General features: G+C 44.4%; 1 non-coding gene across 1 annotated transcript; it reads right to left on the reverse strand.

The window, feature by feature from the left end:
- Window positions 1-5,174: 5,174 nt before the first annotated feature.
- On the reverse strand, window positions 5,175-5,315 carry LOC138225111 (U4 spliceosomal RNA). The gene has a single exon (XR_011183690.1). It is a non-coding gene; the product is annotated as a U4 spliceosomal RNA (small nuclear RNA).
- Between the last annotated feature and the right edge of the window lie 4,793 nt (window positions 5,316-10,108).

The raw sequence follows: 10,108 nt of genomic DNA on the forward strand, positions 1-10,108 counted from the left end.
TGTATCCATTCGAGGACTGTAGATGAGTGGCTCTGTAGTGCAGATTGAGAGGTTCCTCTGCCTTCTGCATGTGCAAATGTCACCAAGATACTGCAGTGCAAAGATGGCATTGGTGAGCCCTGCTTGTGTCCATCAAGAAAAGGAATGAGTTGAGCCCGAGGTGTTCCACTCAACGCAGAGGGGCGAAAGTCAGCTCCCTCTCGCATAGTGAGGTCAGCTATGCAGCAGCTTCTGCATTGCTTGCAGACGAAAGGTGTCCACCTGGCTCCAGATGTCAATGAGTCTCTGTCTTCCCTCCTCCCTGGGCAGGAACCAGTGCAGCCTGCCCCAGCAGAAGTCGAGAAGCATCACCTGCAGCTCCTCAACCAGTCTAACAGGTGGCTCCAGGTGCACCAGGCAATGCTATAACATCAAAGCCACCAGTGTGTTGACAATCAGAACCCAGCCTTTGAAGGAGATCTGGGGGAGCAGCCAGTGCCAGCGATCTAGACAGCTCCTCACTTTCTCTAGAAGCACCTTCCAGTTCTTCATCTCGCTGACCTCGTCCCCCAGGTGCACCCCCAGGTATTTGAGTCCCCCTCTGGTCCATTTGAGCCTCTCTGGCATGGCTGGGGGACCCATCTTCCACAAGAATGCACCTCTCTAGAGGACAAAATTCTGCAGGGCAAATGTTCATACCATGGCACTGTGTAAGCTTCTCAAATGAGAAGTTTGGGTAATCATAACCCACAGAATTGGCCATGGTGTAAAAAAAAAACTTTTTCCAAAAGAAGACAGAAAAACAAAAACCAGAGAACAAAAATACACCACACACGTCAAACTCTTGATTACTCTGCCCACTCACTCAGTCTTATGTGAAACACACAGAGAAAGAGAGGAGAGTAATACAGACACACTGACTCACTGGACACTACAGTACATTAACACTGCCCTGAGAGAGAGGAGTTAATACGTCCCCCACCATGGCACAAACCCATATTACAGTTCATGAGCTGCCTGGCCCCTTCTTGTCCCCAGTGGAACCAGTCTGGAGCAGCAGAACCAGGAGATGGGGTTTGTGTTTCTTTATATTAACTGTTGTTGTACAACAAAAGTGGCTTCTAGAGGATAAAGACTCCAAATCTAGTCTGGTGTGTGTATCCTGTATGCGTCCCTTATTCTTAGGACTGACCCTGTCTCTCATCTGGGCTCTCAAAAGCTAATAAACAGGCTTCTAGATCAACCAGACTACAGGAGGCGGGATTTCACTCTGGGATACAGCAGACCCTGGTGTGAGAGTGGTGGATATGCTTCTGTAGAGCTGTAGCCCACTGGAACTGCAGTCTCTCCTCTCCCAGTTACTCCTGCACTTCTGCTATAGTCTATGAACTCCAGCAGTGCTTTATTGCTCAAAATTCCAGTTTGATGACTATTCAAAAATACAGCCCTAGCCAGTCTGGTGTATTCTTGATACACCACAAGGGGGCGCTCTCGCTTCAACGCATGTAGTTTCCAAGGAAACCGCATGAAATAAACCTGTATTAGTATACTCAAATAAGTGTGTGGCTACAGTGTGGTACTATATTTTGTGCTACTAAATTTATTTAGGTATTCCGCAGCAAAGGGTATGAATAATTACATGATCATGACTTTTCCATTTTTTATTATATTTATTTACTTTTTTTTTGCTTTGAATATGTGTAGTAGGTTGTGTGTTTAACAAATATTATTAACTGCTCCTACAAAAGCTTCCTGATTTTAAAAGCTTGAAACCAACAGAATGTGAAAACTGGACAGGGGTCTCACTTCTTTTGCAAGACACTGCATCTCCATCAAAAGGACAGCAAAATCCCTTGAAAGGGGGTACTCTAAAATCCCAATGGAATCTTAATGTATATTCCATTTACTAGTAGCAGCAGTTCCTGAAAAACATGAGAAAAACGATCATTAACTGAGTAACTCTGTAAAATGAATGCAAGTTCACAGATTCACTTTCTTTCAGTATTGGAGGTAGTCCAACCAACACATGCACACACATACATACTGTATAGTGTATAGTGAGGTCAGTAATGAGCTCAGTCAGATCCAATCGTCTTCATTTTTTTCTTATTTCATTCATTTTATATAGAATTTTGTAATATTCTAATTTGTCATTGTTTTTATATCAAGGAAAATATTTTTAAAAATCAAATTTCGTGAGCAGAAGCTGATCTGCTTTAGTTAAGGTTATTGGAATCAACAGTTATTGTGATAGACTGTTGGGTCTAGCGCTAGTATCTCTCTTCTCTGGTCAAACGCTTCCAGTGTTCCTCAGGGCTCAATACTGGGCCCCTTGCTCTTCAGCATTTACATGTTTCCACTTGGTCAGCTTTTAAGATCACATGACCTCAGCTTTCATTTCTATGCTGACGATACTCAAATATACATCCATACCAAACCTGACACTGATGTGGTTGTCTCTATTCTATCTAACTGCATCTCTGACATAAAATTGTGTATGACTCAAAACTTCCTTCATCTTAACTGCGACAAGACTGAAGGCATGCTTATTGGCACCCCCCATCAACTTCACAAAGCCAGTCCTATAACTCTATCTGCAGATGGTTCTGTACTTGAGCTTCAATTTAAATTGAAAAACCTTGGGGTTATATTAGATTCTGGCTTAACATTCGACCCACATGTGCAGCATACTGTCAAAACATCTTTTTTTCACCTCAGAAATATCGCTAGACTACGCCCTATGCTATCACTAACTGTGGCTGAAAAGCTGATCAACACATTTGTGTTCTCTTGAATTGACAACTGTAATGTTCTATTTGCCGGGGTATCTAAATCTAATCTGAACAAACTGCAGTATGTCCAAAATTCAGCAGCCAGAATCCTGACCAGGTCTAGTGCAAGTGTTCACATTACTCCTATCCTGAAGTCCTTGCACTGGCTTCCGGTCAAATTCTGTGTAGACTTTAAAATCCTCATGCTCACCTATAATGCTTTGCATGGCTTGGCACCTCAGTACCTGTCTGAACTATTATCGCCCTACTTCCCACCTTGCAACCTTCGCTCTTCTAATTCTGCTCTCCTTACTGTCCCTCAAGCCCGTCTACGTTGTATGGGTGACAGGGCCTTCTCCTGTTATGCCCCCAAGCTCTGGAACTGTCTCCCCAAGGATATCAGAGAGTCATCTTCTCTGAACTTCTTCAAATCCAGACTCAAAACCCTCTTCTTTAGAAAAGCCTTTACTTAACTGGTTCCATTCTTCACCCCTCTGCTTTTCTTAGTACCACCATCCACGGTCTCCTCTATATATTGTAATTGTGTTTTATCTTGTGTATTCTTTTTATTTATTGTTGTTGTCATTCTGTGTATTAATATTATTATCTGCCAGGCAAAGCTCCAGTTAAATTCTGCTTTAAGAATGCAAAAAGCACCAGACGGTGGTTAAAGCCCAGGTTTAGTGCAAACATGGCCACATGGGGCTACAGTCTAAGAAACGTGATTTAAAAGGAGCATCTCACTTCAGCGTTTTACATCACCTAAACCACAAAACATTTACAGAAAACCTTTTATCAATCGAAAACGTTTCAACTAGAGCTTCACAAAACTGTTTTCAGAACCAAAAAAAAACATTCATTTAATCAAATGTGTCCCGTGTTTGGCATATTCGCAAGCATCCATGGTGGAAATCAACATTTACTTTTGATTCCTCTGTCATATTTAATCTTTTTTTACCAACAAAACCACAAAAACGTGTTATTAATCGAAAAAGGACAACTGGAGCTTTAAAAAATTGTTTTTTTTTAAAAAAACAAGACAATCAATCACAAAGTCACTTTTTATCTTATGAAGCACTTCCAAACTTCCAAAATGCATCAATAAGGTAATCAATAAGTCAGCAAAACAAGACTGAAAAAGCAACAACCAGCAAAATATATATATCCTATGTTTTTACCTTATTCTGAAGCATGGTATATATCCACAAAAGGCTAGACTAACCCACCTCCAGACCTGGAGGAAACTGAACGTTATTGACTTTGGAATAGACAGAAGCAGGACCGCCAGAAACAAGGCAATTTGATTGGTAAAAAACGCTGTCATTCATTGTATTTACGGCCACACAGAGCCCCTAGGGGGTGAGACTTCCTCTAGAAGCCTCAGGCTGCATTCTGCTTGCCTTCTAGCTGTCAATCATTGACTCAGTTTCTTATCAATCAGTTTTTTATCGTTTCTTATCAGTGTTCATTTTTACACACCAGAATGCAACTCTGAGTTTTTTTTCAATGCCTTACAGCAGAAAAAGGCTCTCTAGCAGTGTCTTAAGGTTTTTATAGCTATTGCAATGTTTTTTTTATTGTTATTGCATTCAATATTTTTATGATTTATTTATTATATGCGAGAACTTTCATTCCAGGTCCAGTCTTCACAAAACATTATGTAGATTTTTTTCAAATTTATCAATTTGTCACAGATTTTTATCCAAGCTAGTAGACACCTAGGACAAGGCCTACAAATCATTTCCAGCTACCTGGCAGGCCTAGAATGGAAAATTCTGACCTTTGAAGACCAAAACAAAAATTCCACCTGCTATTTTTTTTTCATTTCTTTTTCTGCCGAGTGGACACATTATGAAATACAAGAAATTTGACTCTTTACACTCAAAGTCAAGGAGGTTTGCTTTAATTTAAGACCTGAACCAGGCTCCTGCTATGTTGTGCTGCAGAGAAATAACAAAATGTTTAAGGGGTGGAATTGCCAGGCTGACACTGGCTAAAAGGGTCTTTGTCAGTAAAAGGTTAAGGGGTGTTGGGGTTAAAAGCAAACGCAGGAACAGAATCAATTCCTCATTTCAATCTGTCATGTGAGAAATGCTTTGTGAATGTAAATCTTTTGAACTTGGACAAATTTTTTCTTTTGGAGCACAGTAAGTACAGACATTTAAAAAGCTCCACTCATGCTGACGATTCAGCATGAAGAAACAGAACCTTATCGTTTCACAAACAAAAGGAGCATGCCACTATGAGCAATATTAAATCAAACTGATGACAGACAACGTTTCTCACTGACTCAAAGGTGATCTCGACAGATGTTGCTCCCTGCATAACACTGAAAGAGCTATATATTTATGTTGAGGTTCAAAAACTTGCTTCTTTCTGCTGTGATCTTATAATGACAAAATCTCTTTGAACACCTTGCTCAGTGTCTCACTGGACTGTCAAAATTTGCTTTCACCGATTGTATTTCAAATCAGTGGATGTGAGATATAGGGAAAAGTTTTTAATTAGCAATAATTGCACTTCGGCTAAACCTCATAGGCTACAATATTGCCGCTGCGCAAAGCTGACAGTTCCCATCCAAGCATGGGGCTCCTATGGAAATTGCGATCATATTTGTATTCTTCTTAAAACTTTAGGTTTTAAAGAATTTCATGATAGACAAGGTCTCCTTCTGATACATGCTCCATTCTGATACACTTGCTGCTCATTTTCAGCAGCAAAAATACAACCCCTTAAATAAAAGAAGACAGAGCAATGACCAACAGCATGCCAGAAGTAACTCATACACTACCGATGAAAGGAGGCGGGCACCTACAGTTCACATTCAAGTCACAATGACTGTTTTCGGATGTTGCACAAACAAATCCTAATGTCCAACATTGCGTAGCTGCAGGACAACTGACATGACTGGACAATCAAAATTTGTGGAGTTCAGCGTGACATGATCCTGCTGGCATTGTGCTGTCTCACTTCAATGACTCGTTAGGAAACAATCCATCTGGCCATGAAACTCATATGAATGTTTAGCTAGAGTAATTAACAATATCACGATTCATTCACAATATGTGGAATCAGCTCAAATCCTGGAGACAGATTTTTAAAATCAAAATAAACTTAAAAAAAACATCTCACAATATTAAACAGTCTCACAATCTGTACACATTATAAAACTACCATGAAAAAAAACTTTCTGACATAAGCAATTGTCCATTATATATCAATGCAAGTGGATGATGAGGCCAGATTTGCACAATCAAAGAGTCCCTCCAAACCCTACCACTTACTTTTGTCCATTAGTTCCTGTACAGGGCTCAAAGTCCTTTCCAGCACTCCCTTGCCATGGAGAAGCCCCATTTGGCGACATCGTGCTTCATCCTCCCTCTGAAGTCCACAAGGATCCTCTCCTCCAGCTCCCTTGCTCCTCCTCTGTGTTGTGATGAATGAGAGTGATCCTCGCATTCCACAGTCCTTGATTTATCAGGGACACCAGTAGCCAAAGCAAGAAGTACTTTGTCCCTTTATCCAATCCGGTAGGTGCTAATCCTAGCAGGATACTCTGGTAGCTTAGCACTGTTCTCACTCCCGGGAGTTGTATGGTGTTGTCCATTCTGCTCCCGCACTGCTTTGGCGAAGGGGCAGCTCCAGAACAGTGCTCCTGTGTCTCCTTGGTGAAGCACGTGTCCCGGATGCAATGTGGATTCCTGGTAATTGTGTCTGTAAAGGACCTCTCTGGTCACCAGCCTCTTGTGCACAGCCATCCAGTTGAAGTCCTTCAGCTTGTTGTCTAATTCCATTGGCTGCGTCCTTTCCAGACTTTTCTGGGAACCCACAGCCTTTAGTCGGGTTGAACACCCCCTCGCCTCCTTCTACAGGGCACTGTAGTTGGTGCAGAGCTCTAGATGTCTCATGGCCTCGTAACAGTGGCTCCACTTGACTGCGTGGGTGTAGATTTGTGGTCGCTTTTCTGCTTTTGGTCCAGTGTTTGTCTACTGGAATGGGTCCCTCATCGAGAAGGAGAACCACAGCCTGACAAATTACCGGTACTTGTGACATATGGGCTCCCACAGTGCCCGACAGAGGTTGCAGAAGATAAGATAAGATCAATTTATTGGTCATATACAATTTCTTGTATCAGGAATTTGTATTTTCGCATATTCCAATGTGTTCTCCATGAGACACACTGACATACAGACAAGGAGAATAGGTTGGGTCAGAGTGTAGGGTCAGCCATTTATACAACGCCCCTGGAGCAGTTGGGATTAAGGGCCTTGCTCAGGGGCCCAGCGGAGTAGGATTCCTCTGCAGGCTATGGGATACGAACTGGCAACCTTCCAGCCACAGAGTTGATCCTTAGCCAGAGTCACTGCATCGCAGAATAGGATGCAGTCGAATTTCAGGGGGAAATGCAGCATGACTCCCCCCTTCCTTGACAAGCTGATACGTCTGGTTTCTTGTGTACTCGTACCTGCTTCCCCAGACAAAGTTGAAGACCATCCCTTGTAGGACACCTATGAGTCTGGCCAGCAGCTTGTACACTACCACCAGGTTAACTGAAGCCGACCAAATGTGATTTCAACACCATCACTTTCCCTGTGAGTGACAGCGACCACAGACCCAGCTTCACATTTACCTTGACGATCTTCTCAGTCCAGTTGATGGTCTCATTGTCCTGGCTCTGGAATGAAATCCCCAATATCTTGAGGGGCTCTGTGCAGAGCTCGAGACCCTCCGGTGCCGTCATCCTGTCCTTCCAAGGACTGAAGAAATTCAGGTTGTTCTTCCGGTGGTAGAGCTTTGATCATGAGGCCCTGGAGTATTGCTCCATGACCTGCAGGGCTGTCTTCAACCCCCTGTCTGAGCTCAGGAACAGAATCATGTTGTCTGCGTACTGGGAGATCTTGAGGGTTTCCCCCATGCCGCCCAGTATCACCAGGCCATCGATGACAGGGTCCTGTCTTACCATCTCCGCTAATGGCTCTGTGAAGAGAACCTAAAGAAGAGGTAAAAGAGTACACCCTTTCCTTACTGAAAGGAAATCCCCCAGGTGTCCATTTACATTGATCCTGCTGCCTACATCAGAGTACAGTATCTTTATCCAGCAGCTGAAACTCTCTCCGAAACAGAAGCATTCCAGCACTCTGGACAGATAGCTGTGGTTAACTCTGTTGAATGCTTTCTCCTGGTCCAGGCTCACCACCATCATGGGCATGTTTCAGTCCTCAGTCCAGGTAATGTCGTCCCTGGTGAGCTGAAGGTTCCAGCTGACGGATCGCCCTTCCACCGCACACATCTGGTCGCTGTTGATGATGTGGAGCAGGGCAGTCCTCAGTCTGTTGGCCAGTATCTTGGACAGGATCTTGACATCCATGCAGAGCAATGTTCTTGAGGTCTGCGACATCCCCCCCTTAAAGAGCAGGGAGATGATGCCTTCCCTCATAGTGTCTCTTAGTTTCCCCTGGTGGAAGATCTCCTGTGCCACCTCCACCTGATCCACCGCCAGGGTGTCCCAGAAGCAGGTGTAGAATTCCATGGGGAATCTGTCTGGCCCCAGCACTTTGCCATTCTCCATGGACCAAAGCACTGCCTTCAGCTCCTCCACTGTGATAGGGCCCTTCAAGTCCTCCCTCACCTCCTTCAGCACTCTTGCTTTGAGCCCCTCCAGAAAAGCATTGCCTGCTTCCACCTCTATCTGCTTTTCTGAAAAGAGATTTCTGTAGAATGCAGTCGCCACTTCCAGTTTGCCACCCTCGTCCAGCACTTCCTCACCATCTCCTCGTCTCAGGCTGTGGAAGACTCTCTTCTTCTGGGCACCCTGGACCTGATTAAAGAAATAGGAAGAACAGGTTTCATTATCTTGATAATATTTCCTTTGTGCTTTGAACAGGAAAGCCTTGGCTTTCCCAGAGTACAGGCTGTGGAGCCTCTCCTTCAGGTCCCTTGCTCGGGCTGAATTGAAGCCTCCTCCCTGTTCGCTGAGCTGTATTCCTCCTCCAGTTGTTTCTGGATCTGCACAGCTTCCTTCCTCTCCCTGGCCACTTTCCATCTGCAGTAGGTCTGAGCCATGGTTATCTTCTGGTTCAGCTTTCAGTACCCATTACTGAGTGCTGACAGGTTAGCATTAGCCACCACTGTCACACAGTCGTGTTCAGAATACCACACTGGGGACACCGCTATGGACTCCAAGGAGCAGGTTGTGTGCATGAAGATGTATTCCAGGCGGTTGCACACTCCCCAGAAGTTTCTCCAAGTTGTTCCCAAGTCACTTTGGCAACACCATCTGAAGCCATCCACCAGGAAGAATGGCTTGAGGAGCGACTCCAACTCTGCTGAACTGGCATTGCTCCCCTTCTCCCAGTCAATGCTGAAGTCTCTGCCGAGTTTGGCCAGGTCAGTGAACATTTCCTTCCTTTGGGAGGGTTCCCTCACAGCATAGACATTGATCGCTCTCAACATCTGCCCTCTCTACTTGATGTCTGTGACCAGGATCTGGTCCTGCACCACGGAGAAGGTGGCACTCAGCTTCATTTCTTGGCTTCCAAAGGATTCCCACCCCCTCCTACACTCCAGCATGATTCTCCCATGGTCCATTCCCTAGAGAACGTCAGCTTCTTTGCTTTCATCCCTCAGGTGGACTTCCTGTAAAAAAAATACTGAGAACAGCATGGAGGCCAAGGAATGGTCTTTCACTTGGTCTCTCAGCCCCCTGACAATGGTGGTAAGAAAGGTAAATTTCATTGTTATGTTGAATTGAGTGAAAGTTTAATTCCTTTCTTTTGATACTTACCCTCATAGGAAGTGTACATGTTAGGCACTATCGTGCCTATTTCTTCTTTCTTTCTTCTCACCCTTCTCCTCTTCTGTTGCTGCTGGTTTCAGCTGGCTGCCTTTTACCCCCCTCTGTGAAGGACGGTTTGCTTGCCTTGCAGTGACGGAGCAGATGTACTTCAGCATCACATCCGTCGCACCTCTTGGCCGCTTGGCAAGCCTTGTGTATGTCCTTTTCACAGTTGTGACACCTTATGGTGTCATAGCTCTTCTCTTCATTTCTTACAAAAATCTGGCTGTCTGGGGTGGAAGAGCCAGTGGGTGCTGGAATTTGTCAACATCATCTAGGTCCTCCCTCAGGCGGACTCGGTTCTGGCGATTGGCAGTCCAGATGCCGAATTCATCCCTCACGTCCAGGGGCTGGGACACCATGTCGACATATCTCCCTAGGAAGGCTGTTACCAGCTCCGTTGGTACATGGGGGTTGTATACATGCACGGTGATAGTCCACTGCTTCGTCTTCCTCATTGGTTCTGCCCTGAAATCAGAGAAGCCAGGTTTGTTGCCCATTTCTCTGCATTTCTTCATTGTCT

This window comes from Lepisosteus oculatus, chromosome 25 (genome assembly GCF_040954835.1).
Source record: "Lepisosteus oculatus isolate fLepOcu1 chromosome 25, fLepOcu1.hap2, whole genome shotgun sequence".
NCBI lineage: Eukaryota > Metazoa > Chordata > Actinopteri > Semionotiformes > Lepisosteidae > Lepisosteus > Lepisosteus oculatus.